The 22,837-nt window shown below is 40.2% G+C and overlaps 1 protein-coding gene across 2 annotated transcripts in view; it reads right to left on the minus strand.

The window, feature by feature from the left end:
- Window positions 1-19,669, minus strand: part of G3BP2 (GTPase activating protein (SH3 domain) binding protein 2) — a 47,863-nt gene extending 28,194 nt beyond the window's left edge. For both annotated transcript variants that reach the window (XM_006898459.1, XM_006898460.1), the window contains exon 1: window positions 19,394-19,669. The gene's annotated coding sequence lies outside the window, so the exon portion shown is untranslated. The remainder of the gene's footprint in view (window positions 1-19,393) is intronic.
- Between the last annotated feature and the right edge of the window lie 3,168 nt (window positions 19,670-22,837).

The raw sequence follows: 22,837 nt of genomic DNA on the forward strand, positions 1-22,837 counted from the left end.
GTGTACCGTCAAATTGGATCTGACTGGTACAGGAGACTGCCCCTCCTTCTCCAGCAGAGCATGAAGTAGAGTCTGGGTTTTCCCCCCCAGGTGCCGTCGGGACCTGGGTTTCAGCTGTCCACACCACAGCAGTGGGCAATGAGCTTTTAAAGCCCATGATGGCTCTGGGCGCTGACTCTCACCAGTGGCTATGGATGAAGTCACAGGTGATTTTTAGCGATACCACACTCTTCTTAATAAAGTCCAGACACTTGAATAATTTTTTCAGCATACAGACTAAGCAGGTATGGAAAAAGGATACAGCCCTGATGCATACCTTTCTTGATTTTATACAGTGTTCCCTTGCTCTGTTCTAACAACAGCTTCTTCTTATAATCACAATTAAGTGTTCTGGGATTATTCTTCTTCTCGATGTTAGCCATAATTTGTTATGATCCACACAATCAAATGACTTTGCATAGTTAATAAAGTACTAATAAAGATCATTCTGTATTCTCTGCTTTCAGCCAAGGTCCATCTGACATTAGCAGTATTATCAGCCATATTTTTTGTGGGGTCACAGCTTCTTCTAAATCCAGCTTGAATTTCTGGCAATTATCTGTTGATGTACAGTTTCACACATTTTTTTTTAATGATCTTCAGCAAGAGTTTGCTTGCATACAATATTAATGACATTGTTTGATAATTTCCACATTCTGTTGGATCACTTTTGGGAATGGGAACAAAATGGATCTCTTCCAGTCAGTTGGCCAGATCTCCAAATCTAAATTTCTAGATGTCTGTTAACAAGAATCAAGATTTTTTTTTTTTCAAAAGCTGGTCTACATCTTCGTTTTTCTGTGCTGATATTCATATAGATGTGCTCATCTAGATTCAGTTTAAAGGCCATGAAAACATTGTTCCTCAACAGAACTCTTTTCTATTAGATGACAAAGTGCTCATGACACTTATCTACCATACTATGCCCTAAACTGTGCATCTAATTCTTCCTCTAATCTACTCAAATATCATCTACTTCTACTAGTTGACTTAATTCTCTATAAAGTCACTTTTTCTCAATGAAAGAGGTCCTCCTCAGTCCTCTGCACTATCCACTATAACTCTTCTCAATTGTAGGGAGCTCACTGTCAACCAAAAGGCTCGTGGTTCATATCTACCAGCTGCTCTGTGGGAGAAAGATGGGTATTTTCCTCTCAAGAGATTTATTGCCTCTGAAAACCCATTAGAGGGTCACAGCTAAGAGTCTGGTTCCAACTTCATGGTACCTATTGTTGTTGTTGAGTACTATTAAGTCTGAACTGGCCCAGAGCTAACCTTCTGGTGGGTTTTCAGTAGTAAAATCACACAGGAGACTGCCTATCCTTCTCCCACAGAGCAGCTGGTGGATTTGAACTAAGTGCCTTTGGGACTAAGCACAGTTTCTTAACACCAGGCCATCAGAGTTCCCTATGATGGCACCCTACCAACAAAGCTCTATGAAGTATTATTTATTTTCTTCTTTTATCACAGTTGCCATCAGTCATTCTGATTCCTACTGTGCTTCATAAAGGTTTCAAGGTTGTGATATTTAAGAGATGACAACTGGGCTTATCTTCTGAGCCACCTCCAAGAAGTTCTTCCCGGTAAACCTTTTGGCTAAAATAGTTAGCTCCACTATATATAAATATGGATATAAACTCTATACTATAGGGAACTCTGGTAATGTAGGTCAAAGGGAGTCACACAGCTAAACCAAAAGTTAAACTTTTGGATTAAAGATGAACAATCTCCTCCCATTTGATCTATAGCCACTGAAACCTTCTGGAGGTTCAGTTCTGAATTTATGGCAATGAATTTGAGGGTTTTGGTGGTGCTGTTTTTTAGTTTGGTTTTAAAAAAAAAAAACACCAAACTTGGGGTCTCTTTCCATTCCAGATAAAACCGGAAACTATCTTTTCCATCTTGTTGAAGAATGGAAATGGTATCTGTATTGGGGTTACACTGGACTTGTAGATTGCTCTTGGGAGAACTGTCATTTTCATGATAATGAGGTCTTTCTATCCATGAACCATGTTTCTCTAGGTCTCTTCTTGTCATTTCCTTTGTAAAGGTCTTTTGAATCTCTAGTTAGATTTATTCCCAAGCATTTCATCTTCTGATTAGCTAAGTAATTGGTATTTTTTTCTTATTTCCTTTTTTATGCTCTCTTTGTTACTTAGATAAATCCAACTGATTTTTGTGCGTTGATCTTGTATCCTGCTACTGTGCTGAATAAGTTTACTACACAACAAAGTTTGTCCAACAGTGTTCTTCCTGAATCTTTCCCAAGTATACTATCATCTGCATATATAAAGATGATTTACCTTCTCTTGGCCAATTTGGATGCCTCTTATTTCCCCCTTCTCTTGCCTTACTGCTTTTAGACTTCCAATAACAAGACTAGTGTTAGAGGGCATCCTTGCCTAGCCTACCTAGTTCCAGTTCTCAAGGAGAATGCCTTAAGTTTCTCTCCATTGAGAGTTATGTTGGCTCTTGGTTTTGTGTATATACCTTTCACAATGTTTGAAAAAATCCATTCTCATTTTGTTGAGTGTTTTAATCAGGAAAAGGTGTTAGGCTTTGTCAAAGACCTTTTATGATCAATTGATAGGATCATGCGGTTCTTTGCTAGCATAATTAAGAAAAAGACACGGTTAATGTGAACAAGAAAAAAGCAAATACGCCAATCACAAAATGGAAAAGATATGAAGAGACACTTCGCAAAGAATAAATTCAGAGAGATTGGAACTCTCATTTACTGCTGGTGGAAATGTAAAATGGTATTACAACTATGGAAGGTGGTTTGGTGCTTCCTCAAAAAGTTGGAAATAGAAATAGCATTTGACTTAGCTATCACACTACTGGGAATATACTGTAAAAACAACCAGAGACAGGACACAGACAGATATATGCACATCTGTGTTTACTGAAGCATTATTCACAATAGTAAATAAGCTAGGGAAGCAGCCCAAGTGCTCATCAACCAATGAATGGATAGAAAATCAGTTGTATATACACACAATGGAGTATTACACAACACTGAAAAACAATGAACTTGTAAAACACTATGTAACATGCTTAAATCTGGAATATACTGTTGTTGTTGTTAGGTGCCGTGGAGCTGCTTGCAATTCATAGTGACCCTATGTACAACAGCCCTAAACTCTGCTCTGTCCTGTGCCAATCGCACTGTCTCCGATACGCGCTTATCCCGATTACCCCAGTCACTGCATCAATCCACCTCATAGAGGGCCTTCCCCTCCTGTGCTGTCCTTCCACCCTCCCAAGCATGATGTCCTTCTCCCAGGACCAGTCCCTCTGTACAACATGTCCAAAGTATGTCAGATGTTGGCATTAAAAATTTAACCATACCAACTGTTTTGAAAAATAGTACAGCATTCACATAAATATTCACTTCCCAGATTACTCAGTAACCCCACTTCTATGAGTTTCTCTAGGGAAAAGAAAATCTGTATCACATTAAACACTCCAAAATGGAGAACTCAAGTGTCCATTAATCAACTGAGTGAATAAACAAATTGTGGAGAAACCATTCCATAAAGTACTGGGCAATAAAGGGGACTACAGAAAGATAAAATTATATCATTTCAAAAGAGTAGTTTTAAATTAAGAATTCTAAGTGATCCAAGTAAAATGAAATCTTTCACAACTTTAATCTTTTCTCCATTTATCATAATGTTGTCTCTTAGCTAAGTAGATGAGTGAGCATAATTAGAGTTGCATCTATTTATTCAAATAACTCAACTGATACTCAGAAAATTCCTGGAAACTTGGTTTTTTGCCAATGTTTTCTATTCAGTGTAGACCTCTAAGCTTCAGTTTCAATGGATCTTAATTACATGAAGCTTCCTGAAATGGTTCAGTACTACTGAACAATTATTTTTGGTACAGTAACTGTATACTGCTTTCATATTCTCTTTTTGTCTCCCTGCATCATTCAACAGTCTACCCATTGAAGCCATCAGTATTGCAACTTGAGACTTAAATTTGTTCTTCAGCTCTTTCAGTTTGAGAAATAGTAAGCATTCTCTTCCCTTTTAGATTTCTTACTCTAAGTCTCTGCACATTTCATTATCATTCTTCGTTTTTTCTTCTCAAGCCCTTTGAAATCTTCTGTTCATCGCACCATTTCTGCCTTTCACTTCAGCTTCCTCTATCTTCTAATGTCCATTTAGGGCCTTCCTGCCTGCCTGCCTGCCTGCCTGCCTTCCTCCCTCCCTCCCTCCTTCCCTCCCTTCCTTCCTTTCCTGTCTTTTAAGTGACTTTTTGCTTTCTTCACGTATGATGTCCCTCCACAATTTATTAAGTGTTCAGTAATTCAAATTTATTCTTGAGATGGTTTCTAAATTCTGATATGATATATTCAGGTAATATTTTGGTTCCTGTGAATTTGTTTTGTTCTGACTAATGATACCAGGTAAAAGGCTGAGTTGGGTTCTGCCAATCTTTTGGGTAGTACTGTTCAGCATATACATCCACACCCCCTAGGTTATCAGATCCATGCTACTGATAAGGAAATTCATAAATTTTGTATGTAAAAATTCATTCAGCATTACTATAAAACCAAACCAAATCCACTGCTGCTGGGTTGATTCCAACTCATGTTAATAAAACCAAAATGTAATCCTGACATTAAGCCTACATTTCTTTGGCAAACTATTATTCCACAATTAAACTCCAAATGCATTTACACATTATCAATTGAAGACAGAAGTAGCGACATACGGCTGTAACTGCCATCATAATCTGTTAGCCACAAAGTCTACCCTTTAACAAATTCTTATCAGATAGGATGCTCTGGTGTAGTCCATATGGAGTTGCACTGCAAACCCAAAGGCCAAGCCTTAGCAGCAGTTCAAATTAATTGGCAGCTTTGCAGGTGAAAAAGACAGGTAATCAATCTCCTATGTGATTTACAGCCTTGGGAAACCAGCTGGAGGCTCAGCTGTGAATTAATTCTGACTAGATGGCAATGAGAATGAATGAGTTATGGGGGGAATAAACAAAATAATGATGCTACAATTTAAAAATAAGTAGTTATATAGAGATAAAGAGCAATAAACAAAACCATTATGCCCAGATTTTAAGGTACATACCTCACTTTAATGTTTCTGAAAGATAAATGCTTAAAACAGTTGAAATGCTTATTTAATACTTTACCATATTTTTATTCTCAGTATCAAATTTTTTATTAAGAATCAAAAATTAAGTAAATTGTGAAAAACCAATTTGATGGTTCATATACACTCATTACAATAATGTTAAAAAAACCCCTACAGCATCATAAATAATTATGTAACACTAAAAAAACTTCACAATATAAAAACAGCAAGCAATGTGTGATTACAATACTGTAAGGTAATAGGTAACAGTCAAATAAGGTAAGGTAAAAGGTAGTAAATTCATTGTAAGTTAAGGAAATAACTGTAAGGTAAAAGGTAATAGTCAAATGCAAAGGCATTTGACTGCATAGATCACAACAAGCTGTGGCTAAAACTCTAAGAATGGGAATCCCAGAACATTTGATTGTGCTTATGTGAAACCTATAATTGGACCAGGAGGCAATCGTCAGAACAGAGCAAGGAAACACTGCATGGCTCAAAATTGGGAAGGGTATACCAGGGATGTGTCCTATTTCCCTATCTTTTCAATCTATATGCAGAACAGATCTTCCAGAACGCTGGGTTCTATTAGGAGAAAGGCCTCAGTGTGGCATCAGGATTGGAAGAAGACTCATCAACAACTTGAATTATACAGATGACACAACCTTGCTTGCTAAAACTAAGGAGGATCTGAAGAGAAGGTCAAGGACTGCAGCCTTCAATATGGTTTGAAACAAAGATCCTCACCACTAGGCCAACTGGCAGCAATAGGATAGAAGGTGAAATGATTAAGAATGTTACCAGCTTTAGTTTGCTTGGCTCCACAATCAACAGTCTTAGTACCAACAGCCAGGAAATCAAATGAATTGCACTGGGAAAGATCTGCTGTCAGGGACCTCTCCAGAGTACTGAAGAGCAACAACATCAGTCTGAAAACTAAGGTGATCCAGGTCATAGTCTTGGCAATTGGCTAGATAATGCATCAGAAAACTGGACAATGGCTAGGAAAGACAGAAGGAAAATTGATGCCTTTGAGCTGCGGTGCTTGAGAAGAATACTGAATATACCATGGACTGCCAGGAGAACAAATAGATTTGTTCTGGAGAGGGTGAAGCCAGGCTGCTCCTTGGAGGCAAGGATTCTGAGGCTTTGCCTGACATACTTTGGGGATGTTGCAAGGAGGGACCAATCCTTGGAGAGAGACATCAAGCTTGAAAGGGTGGAGGGACAGCACAAGAGAGGAAGACCCTCAATGAGATGGACTGATTCAATGCCTGGGGTAATCAGGGTAGGTATGTCAGAGACAATAAGACAGTAAGATTGGCACAGGATAGAGCAGGTTTCAGGACTATTGTGCATAGGGTCACTATGAATCAAAAGTGACTAGACAGCACATAACAACAATAATAAGGGAATAGATGCACTAGTCAAGAAATCCATGGAACTAATTTTCTAAAGTCTAATATGTTGTGTACCATTGTCGAGTCAGAACCAACCTATAGCTGACCTTCCAATGGGTTTTCAGGGACAGTTAAACGCACTAAAGGAAAGTGCCTATCTTCCTCCTGCAGAGAAACTCGTGGATTTGAACCACATGCCTTCAAGGTTGCAGCACGCATCTTACCACTAGGCCACCAGAGCTCCCTAAGTCTAGTATAAACAAAACTATCAGAGCATATTACAACAGAAAATAGAAGGTATGGTAAACAAAATTACTATGAATACTATGTATGTATTCTGCTAGTTCCTTTGAAATGGATCCCACTTTATGTACAAGAGAAAGAGAAACACTGATTCTGGTAATGGTGATAAAATTACTAGTACAATCATAAATTTAACTTTAACCAGTAACTTCAAATAGTAAAAACCACCACCACTGCAAATAATATTAACACACAATCAAAACTTCACTCATTACAGATTGTTGCTGTGTGCCACAGAATAGATTCTGACTCAAAGCGATGCTGTATGGAAGTGTGGAACGGCCCCACAGATTTCCCAGGCTGTGACAAATATGGTAGGGAATAAGCAAGTCTTTTCTCTGGGAAACAATGTATCTAGAAAGTAAAAGTTTACCACTGTGTCAACAGAGCTTCTTCACTAGAAATTACTGTTAGGAAATTTCATATCATTCTATGGTGGTTAATTCAGTGATTAGAGAAAAAACAAAGACTTAAAATCAATGCTTTTGAATTGTGGTGCTGGAGAAGAGTATGAATGTACCATAGACTGTCAAGAGAACAAAAAGTTCAGTCCTTAAGAGGGTGAAACCAAGTTTCTCCTTGGAGGCAAGGATTTTGACGCTCCAGCTCACATGCTTTGGGTATGTGGCCAGGGGGCACCAGTCCTTGGAAAAGGACATTATGCTTGGAAGGGTGATGGTACAGTGCTGGAGAGGAAGGTTCTGGATGAAAAGGAATGATACAGTAACTGGAGCAATGGGAGTAGGTGTTTCAGAGACAGACTGGCTGAGGATAGCAGCGAGTTCAGAGCTGCACATAACAACAACAACAACTGTGTCATCAATAGCAACTAAGGTCTGAAAAGCTTACGAAACGCCATTTAAAATGCTATTAATGGTCTCTTCCCCATCTGGAGCAGAGAGTTAAGAAGGAAAAAATGGAAAAAAGATGTGTAGGAACAACCCATCCAAAGGGCAAATGGGCCACCTCAACCTCAGTCTCTCTAAAACCCTGAGACTCGAAGAACTAGATGGTGCCCAGTTAACATTATGAAAGGAGCAAGGTCCTGGATTAATTGGAAGAAAAATGTGGAAAAACACAAAACCATAAAAAACCCATCAGGCTTACTCGCTTGTTCAGACTGGTAAGATTCCTGAGAGTATGGTGTTAATCAATCAAACTCACACACCCATCCTGCTCACCACACCTCCCCAGTCGTGGCTCAGTTGTCAGTCAAACATATCCAGAAAGTGACCCAATAGGAAGTAGAAACTGAACAATTTTCATTAATATTATCTACAAGTAAAATCTTGAAGATTATTTTTTAAAATAGCTAGAACAGTGCACCCACAGGAAACTGCAAGAAATTCAAGCTGGATTCAAAAGAGGATAGGACTACTGCTGTAAGATGGATCTTGGCTGAAAGCAGAGAATCCCAGGAGGATGCTTACTTGTGTTTTATCAATTAGACAAAGGCTTTTGATTGTGTCGATCATAACAAATTATGAACAACCTTGAGAATGGAAATCCCAGAACACTAAATTGGGCTCATATGAAACCTATACATAGATAAAAGCAATATGGTTTAAAATCAGAAAAGGTAAATAAAGACTGTATGTTTTCTCTGTTACTAATCAATCTGTATGCTGAACATATCATTCTAGAAGTTGGGACTAATATAAAAGAATGCAGCATTAGCATTAGCACTGGAGGAAGACTCATCAATAATACATACATTATGGAAAATGACCCAACCTTGTTTAGAAAAGTGAAGAAGACTTGAAGCACTTACTGAAGATCATCAAAAACTGTTGTTGTTACGTGCTGTCCAGTTGCTTGCAACTCACAGAGACCCTATGTACAACAGTCCTAAACTCTGCTCTGTCCTGTGCCAATTGCACTGCCTCTGACACTCCCATCCCGATTACCCCAGTCACTGAATCAATCGACCTCATAGAGGGACTTTCCCTCCTGTGCTGTCCCTCCACCCTCCCAAGCATGAAGACCCTCTTCAAGGACTGGTCCCTCCTTACAACATGTGCAAAGTATGTCAGACGCAGCCTCAGGATCCTTGCCTCCAAGGAGCAGCCCGGTTTAACCCTTTCAAGGATGAATCTGTTTGTTTTCTTAGAAGTCCATGGTACCCTCAATACTCTTCTCTCCAGCACCACAGCTCAAAGGCATCAATTCTTCTTACTTCCTAAGTCATTGTCCAACTCTCTGATGTATAATAAGTGATTGCAAAGACCATGGCCTGTATCAGACGCACCTTAGTCTCCAGAGAGACATCACTGATCTTCAGTACTTTCTTTGGAGAGGTCCCTAACAGCAGATTTTCCCATGGCAATAAGTGTTTGTTTTGGGTTTTGGGGGTTTTTTTTGGCAATAAGTCTTTTAATTTCCTGGCTACTGGTGCCAAGAGTGTTGACTGTGGAGCCAAGCAAACTAAAGCTGTGAACAATCTCAATCTCTTCACCATCCATCCTGATGCTGCCAATTGGTCCAGTGGTTAGAATCTTTGCCTTCTGGACATTGAGCCTCAGTACATATTGGAGGCTGCAATCCTCGACCCTCTGCAGCAAGCGCTTCAGATCCTCCTCAGTTTCAGCAAGCCGGGTTGTGTCATCTGCATAATGCAGACTGTTGATGAATCTTCCACCAATCTTGACTCCACATTCCTCCTCATAGAGCCCAGCCTCCCGGATAATCTGTTCTGCATACAGGTTGAAAGGTATGGAGATAGAACTCATCCCTGGCATACACCCTTCCCAATTTTGAACCAGGCAGTGTTTCCTTGCCCTGTTCTGATGACTGCCTGTTGGTCTAAGTATAGGCTTCGCATTAGCATGATCAAGTGTTCTGGAATTCCCATTCTTCTCAGAGTCAGCCACAGTTTGCAACAAAGACTACAGCCTTAAATATGGGTTATTTCTGAACATCAAGAAAATTCTCATCACTGGACCAACAAGAAACATCCTGATGTTGTTATATGTCATCAAGTCAAGTACAACTCATAGCTACCCTATGAACAGAAGAGAACTCTGTCCTATCCTGTGCCATATCATAGCATCTGACATACTCAAGCCCATTAATGCAGTTACTGTGTAAATAAGGAACTATACAGCCAACCAAAAGGCATCTGGTTCAAATCCACAAGCTGGTCCACAGGACAAAGATGGGCAATCTCCTCCCATGCCACGCACAGTTGACCTTCCAGCAAGTTTTCAGAGGCAGTAACATCATGATAGATGGAAAAAAGATTAAAGTTAACAAAGGTTTTCATTGTATTTGGATCCAGTTGCATTCAAGAAATTAAAAGACATACTGCACTGGGAAAAGTGCTTTCAGGGTCCTCTCCAAAATTCTCAAAGAGCATGTATGTTAAACGAAAGATGAAGGTACATCTAATTGCTACCTATGCATCTGAAAGTTAGACAATGAATAATGATGACAGACAAGCTGATGCTTTGAATCGTTGTATTGAGGACAGTATTAAATATACTACAGACAGCCAAAAACAATACAAAACAAAAACACCAAATCTGTCTTGAAGGAAGTGCAATCAGAATGCTTCTCAGAGGTAAGGGCAGTTATGTACAACAACTGCATTTAAACAGCACCCATAGCTGACCCTCCAGTGGATTTTCATCAGCAGTAAATTGCACAGGAGAATGCCCATCTTTCTTCCATGGAGCAGGTGATGGCTTTGAACCACATGCCTTTGGGACTGCAACATATCTCCTTACAACTTGGCCTCCAGGGCTCAGGAGGAACCAGCCTTAGAGAGAGAAATCATGCTGGGAAAGATAGGGGAAAAAGAAGACCCTCAACAAGATGAACTGACAGAGACTGCCACAGTATGAGGACAGAGATTCTGAGGATGATTCAGGACACACCAAGGTTCCAACCTGTTGTTCAGAAGGTCATTATTAGTTGCTGACTTGATGGAACCTAACAACAACTTAAAGTGCAAATAACAGTAAGTATGTACATATTTCTCAGAACAATCAAACATTCAAATTAAGAGGGCCATATAGGAAGCTCCTGAATATCCCATGGACTGTCAAAAGAACAGTCAGATTTGTCTTGTAGAAGGTGCAACCAGAGAGCTCCTTAGAGGTAAGGAAGTCAAAGCTTTGTATCATATACTTTTGGGGGGCACGTCATCAGAAGAGGCTATTCTCTATAAAGAGGTATCATGCTTGAAAGGTGGAGGGTAGATAAAAGAAAGATTCAATGAGATGGGACTGATACAGTGAAGCAACCGGCTCAAGTGTGTCAGAGATGATGAAGATGGCACAGGATAGGTTTCAGATCTAATATTCAGAGTTGCTATCAATCATACTTGACTCAACCACACATAACAACAAGAGGCCGGTGGATTTGAACTGCCAGAAATGTTCCAACTTTTGGTTAACAAGGTAGCTCCCTACAAACCAGACACCTAAAATGTAGAAGAGGTTTTGAAATTGTACAATAGTGAGAGTTGGAAAGAGTTTTAAGGTGCCTGAAGAGATTATTGGTGAATTGCCAATGTGAAAGGCAACAATGGGCAAGGGTCAAAAGGAAAGAAGAAGAATTTAACATAAGCGACAACACAGATAAAAGAAGCAGTAACAAAAAACAGCAGAAGAATCAGATTTGCAGAGAACCGGAGACCAATGCAAGAGAGAATGGAAACTGACCTATGGAGCAAGCGCAAGGAGTGTCTGGAAGCAGAAGACTTCCAGGTAAGGATGTATTTCAGATCTTTTGGTGGCCAAAGAGCTAAGAATTTGGTGCCTCTGGGTCAAAGCTTACTGGCAGCATGGATGCCTCTTAGTATTTATTAGCAGAGTTCAAGAGCTTTGTAGTCATGTTATAATTTGGAAACTAGATAATAAACAGAATCATGATCTTATAAATCAGTTGCAGAAGAATTGAGTAGAATGTAACATTAATCCTACCACTGCCTGGATCAGTGTAAATTTCCATAAGGTGTGGCCTAGTACTCACTAGGGTAAGGGAGCTAGAGAGAGGATTTCAGAACCATCAAGAATTGGTAGAGATGGAGTGCACCCTTCTAAATTCAGATATCTGTGCAAGGAAGCACCAAGCCTAACAGAAGAAAACGAGAATGTTCCTCCGGCACCTATATGAGAGAGCCTTCCTCTAGGTTCGGCACACTCAAATCATACATCTAGCCTCCTATACTGTAAGAATAAATCTCTGTTAAAATCAGCTTGAGGTATTTCCTATATGAGCACTGGATAAAGTGGAACCCTGGTGACCTAGTCTATAGGGAGTTGTGCTGCTAACCCAAAAGCAGCACCTATATAGCAGTTTGATTCCAAGAGAACTGGTCCATGGGAGAAAAGTGGGCAATCTCCTCTTATGCAATTTACAGCTTCCTGAAAACCTACTGAGAGATAATGAAAACAGATCCTAATCTCTATCCCTTTAGGGTCCCTCACTCATGTCATATATTATCCCAGAGAGGCACAGGTCCTTGCTCCCTGAACCACAGCTTGTATCTGTCTAGGGAAACACCACTTTCTCAAATTCCTAATCCTCATATAAATAGTGAAACTTTCTGAAACTCCAGGTAGTTTTTGTTTAAAGTGACTTTACCAACCAATATAGCACTGTATACCTTGTTTTTTAGAGCTCAAAGGCTCTAACAAACATAGAATCAAAAGCGACTCACAGCTGAACCTCCAGGTTTTTCTAAGGCTGTAAATCACACAGGAGGAGACTGTTTCTCCTACAGAGCAGCTGGTGGGGTGGCACAGCTTTAGTTAGCAATGCATCCTCTTAGGGACTACGAGAGTTCCCCTTTTTTAAAGCAGTGATCTCCAATTTGTGTGGCAGACTACAGAATGAAAGCTGTGCAAATAAGATCTAAGCACCACAGGGGTAATAAATAATTATGGATCAAATCTCTTTTCTCAAGATCAAAGAAAGAGGAGGCAAATTTCTAATTCCAGAAGCTATTAAAAGTGATCAAGGCCACTGAACAATGTGTGGAAATTTTCAAATGGGCACCTAACTTACCAAACTTTCACGAAAAGCATAAACATAGCCTAAGGATAAAGTATATATCGCCTGTTAAATCACTGCTTTTAATTAGAAATGCTACTTCACAGTTTTCCATAACAGTTGCACCTTTTACATATTCAACAGCAGTACATGAAGAGTTCCAGTGATAGTTTCCTCTTTATAGGAGTCTAGATATAAAATTGTGTAATTATGTTTCACTTTGAGCACTTCACACTCAAGAGTGATTCTTAAAATAAGTGCTTTTAAAATCTGGAACCTTGCAGTGAGTTTTCATAGGTTAGAAAAATCACACGAGGAGAGATTGTCCATCTTTCTTCCACAGAGAACCTGGTAGATTCAAAACAGCTGCTTTTGAGGTGGCAGGGTGACTCTCTTTACCCACCAAGCCACTGGAATTCCCTTCATTAGCTATTGTTGTTAGGTTAATCAAGTGAGCTACGACTTAACAGTGACCCTAAGAACATCAGATCTGACCTTGCCCTATCCTACCATCCTCACAATTTCTGCCCATTGTTATAGGAAGAAGATGGAGCTCTCTACAGGGAGAGATGTTACAGATGGTATCAATCCTTCTTGTTGGGGATCTTCCTTTCTCTGACCCTCCACCTTTTCCAGTATGATATCCTTTTCCAAAGACTGGCCCCTCCAGACAACATGCCCAAAGTATGTGAGATCAAGTTTCACCACCTTGCCTCTAAGAGGCACCATGAGTGTACTTCCTCCAAGGCAGACTTGTCTGCTCATCTGGTAATTAGTGGGATACTCAGTTCTATTTGTTGTTATGTGCCTTTAAGTCAGAATCAACTCACAGTTGACTTTCAGTACTATTATTGTTGTTACGTGCCATCAAATCAAGTATGACTCACACCTATCGTGTAAACACATGTGAACCCTGCCCTATCCTGTGCCATCCTCATCACATTTGAGCCCACACAAATCACAACAATGATATCTCACCTTGGCAAAAATAGCAATATTCAGTTAGACAACAAACAACAACAAATGCTGGCGAAGTTATGTAGAGGCTGGAACACTCATGTACTGCTGGTGGTTGTTGACTGCCATCGAGTCAAGCACAACTCATAGCGACCCTATGAACAAGAGACCTGAAGCCTTTCAATAACTACTGGCATGTATCAAAGTTCATAGATGTACTGCTGGTGGGAATGTAAAATGCTACAAACACTACGGAAAACAGTTTGGCACCTCCTTAGAAAGTTGGGAAGATTCAACGAGATGGAAAAGGCCACTTCCAATTTCATTTGGAATGGAAAGAGGCCCAAATAAGTAAAGTACTCCTTAAAAAGAGAAACAAGGTAGGAGGCATCTCACACCCTGATTTCAAATCCTACTACACTGCTGTGATGGTCAAGATGGCGTGGTACTGGTACAATGACAGACACAAAGATCAATGGAATAAAATTGAGAACCCAGAACTGATTTTTTACAAGGAGATGAAATCAGTTAAGTGGGGAAAAGACAACCTTTTTAACAAATGCTGTTGGCAAAACTGAAAAACTATCTGCAGAAAACTCAAGCAAGATCCACACTTCCATACACAAAAACCAACTCAAAGTGGATCAAGGACCTGGGATTGAAACCAAGGAGTATAAACGTCATTAAAGAAAATCTTGGAAGAACTCTACAAGTACTAATCCACAACCTAAACAGTCTTCCAAGCATCCTGAAAAACCTACAACCAGGAGAGGATAAAATAGATGAATGAGACCTAAGAATCAAATCCCTATGCACATCCAAAAACTTCTCCAACAGGGTAAAAAGGAAAGCCACAGACTAGGAAAAAATATTTGTCTGAGAAGGGACATATCTAGAATTTACAGAATACTTGAGCACTACAACAAGATAAAGGCAAACAGCCCAACTGCAAAATGGGCACAGGATATAAACAGACACTTCACCAAAGAAGACATTCATATGGCAAACAAACACATGAAGAAATGTTCAAAATTCCTAGCTCTAAGAAAGATGCAAATCAAAACAACTACAAGATATCATCTCATCCCAGTAAGAATAGCAAAATTTAACTGAACAGCAAACATCAAATGCTGGCGAGGAAAAACTGGAACCCTTATTCACTGTTGGTGGGAGTGTAAAATGGTGCAACCACTATGTAAGGCTGTATGGCACTTTCACCAAAAGTTGCAAATAGAACTATCATTTGACCCAGCAATTTCACTACTGAGAAATATGTCCTAAGGAAACCATAACTGTCACCCAGATACATGCACACCTATATTTATTTCCGCTTTGTTCACAATAGCAAAGAGTTGCAAACAACCTAAGTGCCCAACAACAAACAAATGGCTAGAGAAGCTGTGGCATATTCACACAATGGAATACTATGCAGCACGGGAAAAAATCTCATGAAATAGACAAAATGAGTGACCCTGGAGGACAAAATGCTGAGTGAACTATCTGTCACAAAAGGATAAATACTGCATAGTGACACTGACATCGGAGTTGGGGGGAAATGAAGAAAAGAGGGAATAAATAATGTATACTGCACTGAAACAGATAAGAGGAAAGAACTGTTTAAAAGGAATATATGATTAGGTATTATTTTCATGACAAGAGTCCAGAATGAGAGCTAATAGTGGCGTGGACTGGGGGTGAGGATTGTATAACAATGCAAGAATTTTTTAAAAAAGTTTTTCAAAGGGAAAAGCGAACTGGGGGGAGGGGTGGACAGGGAGGAAAATCTCCAACAATGAATGAATGGAAATCAAGTCTCTATAAACTTTCAGTAAAATTTCAATTAAAAAAAGAAAGTTGGGAAGTCTTGCAATCTCACTACTAGGTATAAATCCCCAAGAAGTGCTGCAACACAAACTTAGATCCATGTTTACTGTAACGCTATCTATAACAATATCTAAGAGTTGGAAACAATAAAATGTCTATCAATATTGTTTTATTTTCATTTTTCAACATGACTAAACAATAGCATATCCACACAACAGAGTATAATGATGTCAAGAATCTGTGAAATACTGCACAATATGATGAATCCAGAACTATGCTTATTAAGAATCAGTCACAAAACAACAATTATGGTATAAAATCACTAGTATAACAAGCAGGGAGCTCTGGTAGCTCCTCAGGCAATCTCCTGTGCAATTTACAGCCTCTGAAAACCCACTGAAGGGTCAGCTATGAATTGGTTCTGACTCATAAGCAATTAATTGAGCTGAAAGGAAAGGTTTACACACAGACTAATTCTGGAGAAACAGAAGAGAATAAAAATAAGAGTAAGCTGGGTGAAAGAAAAGACAATATACAATAAAAATTTGATTAGACATTAACTCATCACAGTAATCACTGTAAATTTTATGTCTATGAGTGACTGAAAAAAGCACCGACTTGTAAACTTTGAAATAAAATAAACAGAAAATAAACACATATAAGGTTACAGAAGAACCAATTATACTACGGTTTGTTTTTGTGTACCACAACTATCCCATAGCTAACTCTCTGGCAGGTTTTCATAGGCAGTTAATCATACCAGAGGAGACTGCCCACCCTTTTCTGAGTGCCTTCAGGATTGCAGTGCAACTTCTTGACACTAGGCCACAAGTGTTTTTCGAATGATTAAAAATAATTTGCAAAATTTTAAAAAATTAACATATATTGAATACACAAGTAAATAGAATAGGAAACATCAAATCAAAGTCAAACATTAAATAATAGAAGTGCTGTCCCACAAAAATAAAAATCAGGGGTTTTTGCTTCAGTTTAATAAATCTATTTCCTTGACATAAGGCAGCTTATTAGCTTCCATTTACAGAAGAATCTGATGCTTAGAGCACCTTAGAAAAGAAGTTCAAATTCCTCAGTTATTGTTAAAAGATTTTAAAAAAAAAGATTTTTATACTAGGCATCCTGCCTCCAAAATAAGATTAAAAATTACTTCTTTGTAACAACATCAAATGGCACAGAATTTTTAATAAAACCAAACAAGGGAGCTCTGGTGGCCTAGTGGCAAGAAGCTGCGCTGCAATCCCGAAAGTGCGCTGTTCGAATCCACCAGATGCTCTGCTGAAGAGGGTTGGGCAATCTCTTCCTGTGCCAGTAGGATCGAATTCGATGGTACACACACCAAGAAAAAAAACACAACAACAAAAATTCTGCTTCTAAAATAGTTTATTTGATAAACCATTGAGAAGAACTAAAATATGAACAGTAAAACATGAAAATCATGCCATTTCAACACACTTTCTTAGGTGTTAAAACGAACAGCCAAGTTCTTTTAACCACTACACCACCAGGGCTTCGTAAAATAGCTAAATGGTTAAAAATAAACTGGGTTCAGTTTGTTCCATTAATATTAAAAATCTGCCAATGAAGAGTAATTAGGCCACTGTCAATTTCTACTGAATTTAAGTTCAGAAGCATCTTGTGTGTACCTACAAATCTAAGCCCTGAAGAGGTTAAGATTCACTTCCCTCGTATCTACTCAGCATATAAACTGAGGGTTTTTAAAATATTCATTCTTTGTTGCACAATTTCCTCCCTTACCGCTAGAATTTTTTTAAAGCAATCCCTGAAAGGATTTTTTATACTGATAACTAATTACCAATAAAATAAATTGTTCAGGATAAAAAAGCTGTTAATAATCTAAAGGCTCTATTGACAGTGTTTTCGTTAACTGGCATTAAAATTCTGATTTTTGATCTAAGTCAAATGTGGACAGCTAGTATTTCCTGCTATCCAAAGTGCCAACATTTTATTCAAACCAGGAGTTGTTTATTGATAATCCAACTGCTCTGGTGATAACTAAACATCTTAACTATCAAGATGTCAAAAGTCATCTTCTTCTTTCTCTTCCTCTGATCTTCTTAACCCCACAAGCATTCTGGTTCTTCAGTCCTGATACTTGTTTACCATTACTACTATTTCAATCCTGAATACTGAGCAACACAACTAAGACAACTGTCCATGACACTTCATTCATTTAAGGCCTTTATTCTCCCTTCTAACTTCTTCAATAACTTTCAGAATTAAAATAGCCTATGTATAAAAATTTCATCATAACACAAAGAAGCAATGGCTAACCCTAAAGTTTTGAGAAAAAGTTAAGGTAATAAAGCCTTTAAAAATTGACCTTTTTAAAAAAAATTTTAAAAGTTATGCATCTTAGCCATTAAAAGGTCCAGTAACTACTAATACAGCAAACAGTTACTTGGAAACTTTGCTCAAATGTCTAAAGCTATGTTAACTGCCAAATATGGAACTGCCCAAGGAATTCCCAGTTTGGTGCCTTCAAATAGATGGGACTCTATAAATTGTGGTTAAGGTTCCAGGTACATGCCTTACCAACATTTGAAAATTAGCACAAGATTTTAAAAAGAGAGAGAAAATTAAATTAGCACAAGATATTTAGCCTTAAAACTAAAACCTGTATTTTATTATCTCTAGTTATTATCACAAAGCTGTAGGCGGGGAGGAGGCAACAACTTTTGTTATTACTCCAATTTCAATGCATTCTTTTGGTAAGAGATAAGCACACTTCTTGTAACTTTAAAAACCACGTATCCTTTGGATAAAAATTCTTAATCCACGTGGAAGGCAGTGGTTGCAAATATATAATAGCCCCAAAGAGGCAGAAGGCCATCTTAAGAAATGGCTTTTGGAGTCGCTGAGAAAATGACTCCTAAAATGATCCAAGCAAAATCAAAACACCGTAAGACGGCTTCTGCTTTCTCTTGCCTTCCATCCCCCTAAAAGTGGTGGAATGGGGGGAAATCCCGTTTTCTAGAGCGTTCAAACATCTATTCTATTCCTGGGTCGACAGGGGATCGCCTGCATAAAAAGGGCACGAAAGAGGTGCACGTTTCAACCTGACATGCGAATACGTCCGGACTAAACCCGAGGGGGTGTCAAAGACGACGGAACGCGAGGTATTGGGTAATCAAAACGGCAGCTGCCTTCAAACCCGGATTTTGTTTCCGTCCCCAGAAATGGTGCCCGGAGGCCGCTACTTTCGCATCTGCGTCGCTTCTGCCTCCGCCGCCACAGCCACGTTCCCCTCCCCCACGGGCGGGGCGGCGCCGGTCTCCCCACTCCGCTGGAACCGGGAATTCAGAGCCGCAATTGAGGCGGAAAAAACCCGAGCCTGCTGTCTTTCTTAAAAACACTCCTGCAAGCCCGGTTCGCCTCCCAGTTTTAATCCTCCATCAGCGTCCCTTTGGGGAGCTGCTGCGTCCCCCTCGCAACCTCATCCTCAACCAACCTTGGCCCCACCTGTGCCCTCAAAGCTCTCTGTCCGCACAACGTGCACCACCGATCACCTCCCTTCCCACACAGTTTCCCATCCTTCACCTGCGAGAAAAAGACTGGACTCCTCACACGCACACACCGCAGCGTAGGCACCCGGCAAGAACAATGTCTCTCTCCACCGCTACACCTACGACACCTCCGTTCACATACAAGACGGTTGCCTCGAGCCGCGGCGCGCGAAGAGAATGTCCCCTTCCGACCACCACACCGACCTGCCCTGCCGGCCCCCGTACACACCTCCAACCAACAGCGGCGGCGGGTACGTCGCGCGGAGGTCAGCAGGAGAGTCGCCGAGACGCAGCTGCAGAAGATTTCTTCTGCTTGCCGCTGCCTCCCACCAATAAACCTAAAGCCTCAGGAACACGATTGCAGTGAGCGTGTTTCGCTCACAACCACTTCTTCCCGGGCGCCAGGGACTGCGGCGAACGACAAGGAACACGGACGTCCCGCCCCCTTTGCCACCGCCCCCTCTTATTGTTTTACCCCTGCCAAAGGGGCCAGGGAACCCCGCACGGCGACAGCCAATCACGCATCTCCTTCGTGAGCCGGCCCAACCTTCTCCCGGCTCTCTGCGGAGCACGCGCAGAACGCCGCCGCGGTCGCGTACATTTGCGCCCGGAAAGCCGGGAACCGGAAAGCCAGGGCGAGAGTCCGCTGATTTGACGTCACAAGGAGACCGCCCGGCTTTATCCTCGCTGCCCTCCTTGGAGATTGCTCCTGAACTAGAGCTGGCTCGCTTACGTGCTGTTTTTACTGCATTTGACATTGCTATTCCAGCCCCACTTGATTACTAAGGCTAAGAGGAAGGGAATTCTGTGATTTTTTTTTTCCTCTCAGCAATTCAAAGCAATAGATTAGAATGTGCTGGGGTTATGTATTTCAGCATGCTAAGCATTTTAGCTCTGGTGACTTAGTGGTTAGGAGTTGGGCTGCCAGCTACTTAGGAATCAGCTATGAGTCGGTTATGACCCCAATGGTACCTAACAAGCATCTTACTAAGGAGGTGTGGGGTCGGCGGAGTGTAATGTATGAAATGGCGTGGAATGTATTAGAACCGTATCTGACCTTCTAGCAGGACAAGCAGTAAAGATTGCCCATCTTCTCACAGAACAGCTGGTGGATTCCAACTCTGTGCCTTTGTATTGGCAGCACAACTTCTTATCACTAACCTCCAAGGCATCTTCCTATTAAGGCCAACAGGCTGAAATCCTGGGAGATAACGGGATTGTAGTCCTGCCTTAAACCTGCCCTGGGGCAAAGCAATGGAAAACCAGTCAGAATGGACTCACAGCTGGCCCTCCAGCATGTTTTCAGAGGCTGTTTAATTGCACAAGAGGAGACTGCCCATCCTGAGAAGCATCTGCTGGATTGGAACTGTGTTCCTATGGAAAAACTACTAGACACTAATTCTCAGGCTTGTCTCTGACCTTGATTTAAAGTAAATACCAAATCTTCTAGTTAAGGACGTTACCTTAAAGCTGTCAGTATTTATCAAAATAGGAGGGTTTTTAAAAAATAACGCAGGTCTGGTGGCCTAGTGGCAAGAAACTGCACTACAATCCCAGAAGTGCAAGGTTCGAATCCACCAGGTTGAGAAGGAGGGACAATCTCTTCCTGTACCGGTCAGATCTGATTTGACAGCACACCCACAAAAAAAATGATAAAATAATTTAAAAAAAAAAATAATGCAGAGAGGAAAATGTGAAACAATGAATGAAAGGGGTAAAAATTAAATGGAAAGAATATGCTGTAAAAATATATATTTTGCATTTTAAAAATCAAAAAAGAAAAGGTTCAAAAAATAATAATGGAAAAAATAGACAATTAAGAGAACTAAATAAGAGAACACTTCTCTTAAATATTCTCTGGGGGAAAAAAATGTTCTCTGGGAGGCTAATGATTATGCCCTGCCAACCCAAAGGCAAGCGGTTTGGACCCACCATCTCCTGTGCAATTTACCAGCCTCTGAAAACCAGCCGAAGGCTTAGCTATGAGTCGTTTTCAACTCTATTAATTGCTTGCCAACTACCATTCAAGATTCTCTCATAAATTTCCTCAGTTATCTTCGCAGTCCTATAAAGGAAATTTGAAAGTATTTGATGCATGTTAAAACTTGAGTGTATGGCAGCAATGTCAACATTTTATATCTTCTAAGGGCCACGCCATCTTAATAATTTTGTTATATGCAGCATGCATAAGCAGAGAATCGTTTTGCAAAATGAACCCTGGCATATTTTTCCTTTACTTTCTTGTTTCCCTTTAAACATAATGCTTTTGTACCAGACACCTCTCAAAACTTTGTTTATATCTACAATAACCCTATGAAATAGTTCTTTTCTTGCCAATTTTACAGATAATAGAAAATAATTTACCCAAGGTCACATAGCTAGTATATGATTGTTGGTGTTGATTGCGATCAAGTTGAGCACAACTCATAGTGACCCTATGAACAAAAGACCTGAAGCCTTTCTATAACAATCATCTTTTCTCAAAGTTCATATGCTGTATGGTAGTATATGGTAGAACTGGGACTCAAACACTGTTCATATTCTTAAACACAAGTTATAAAACATTGTATAAGTATTATTATTTAATACTTTTGACTATTTTATACATTTAACTATAAGTTACACCACAATTTATGTTCTTTACTGTGCCCAGAACACTTGATTGTGCTCATGCAAGACTACTTGGACCAGGAAGCAGTCTTTAGAACACAGCAGGGAAACACTGCATGGTTCAAAATCAGGAAGGGAATGTGTCAGAGATGTGTCCTGTCTTCATAGTTTTTCAATCTGTATGCAGAACAGATCATTTGGGAGGCTATCTGAGGAGGAATGTGGCATCAGGATTGGAGGAAAATGCATAAACAACCTATGCTATGCAAATAATGCAACCTTGCTTGCTGAAACTGAGGACAACCTGAAGGGCTTGCTGCAGAAGGTCAAGGACTGTAATCTTCAATATGGATTGAAGCTTAACTTCAAGAAGACAAAAATTTTAACCACAGGACAAATTGGCAGCACCGTGATGAATGGAGAAGAGATTAAGGTTGTTCACAGTTACAGTTTGCTTGGCTCCACAATCAACAATTTTGGCACCAGCAGTCAGGAAACCAGAAGGTGAATTGCATTAGGTAAATCTGCTGTTAGGGACCTTTCCAGGGTACTGAGAAGCACTATGTCAGTCTAGAGACTAAGGTGTGCCTGATCCAGTCCATGGTCTTTGCAATTGCTTGCTATGCATCAGAGAGCCGGACAATGACTAAGGATGACAGAAGATAAATAGGTGCCTTTGAGTTGTGCTAGAGAAGAGTCTTGAACATACCATGGGCTGCCAAGAAAAGAAATAGTTTTCTCTTGGAGAGGGTGAAACCAAGTTTCTCCTTGGAGGCTAGGATCCTGAAACTCCATCTCACATACTGTAGGCATATGGCCAGGAGGAAAAGGACATCATGCTTGAAAGGGTGGAAGGACTATGCAGGAGAGGAAGACCCTGGATGAGATGGATTGATACGGTAACTAGGGCAACGGGGTAGGTGTATCAGTGAGACTTGCTCAGGGCAGGGTAGGCTTCAGAGCTGTTGTACATAGGGTCACTATGAGTTACAGGCAACTTGACGGCATATAACAACAACTAAGGACTGAGGTCTGATGGCCTAGTGGTAAAAAGCTGTGCTTC

Source organism: Elephantulus edwardii, unplaced genomic scaffold, assembly GCF_000299155.1.
Source record: "Elephantulus edwardii isolate Elephantulus edwardi_28Jun2011 unplaced genomic scaffold, EleEdw1.0 scaffold00230, whole genome shotgun sequence".
NCBI classification, from domain to species: Eukaryota; Metazoa; Chordata; class Mammalia; order Macroscelidea; family Macroscelididae; genus Elephantulus; species Elephantulus edwardii.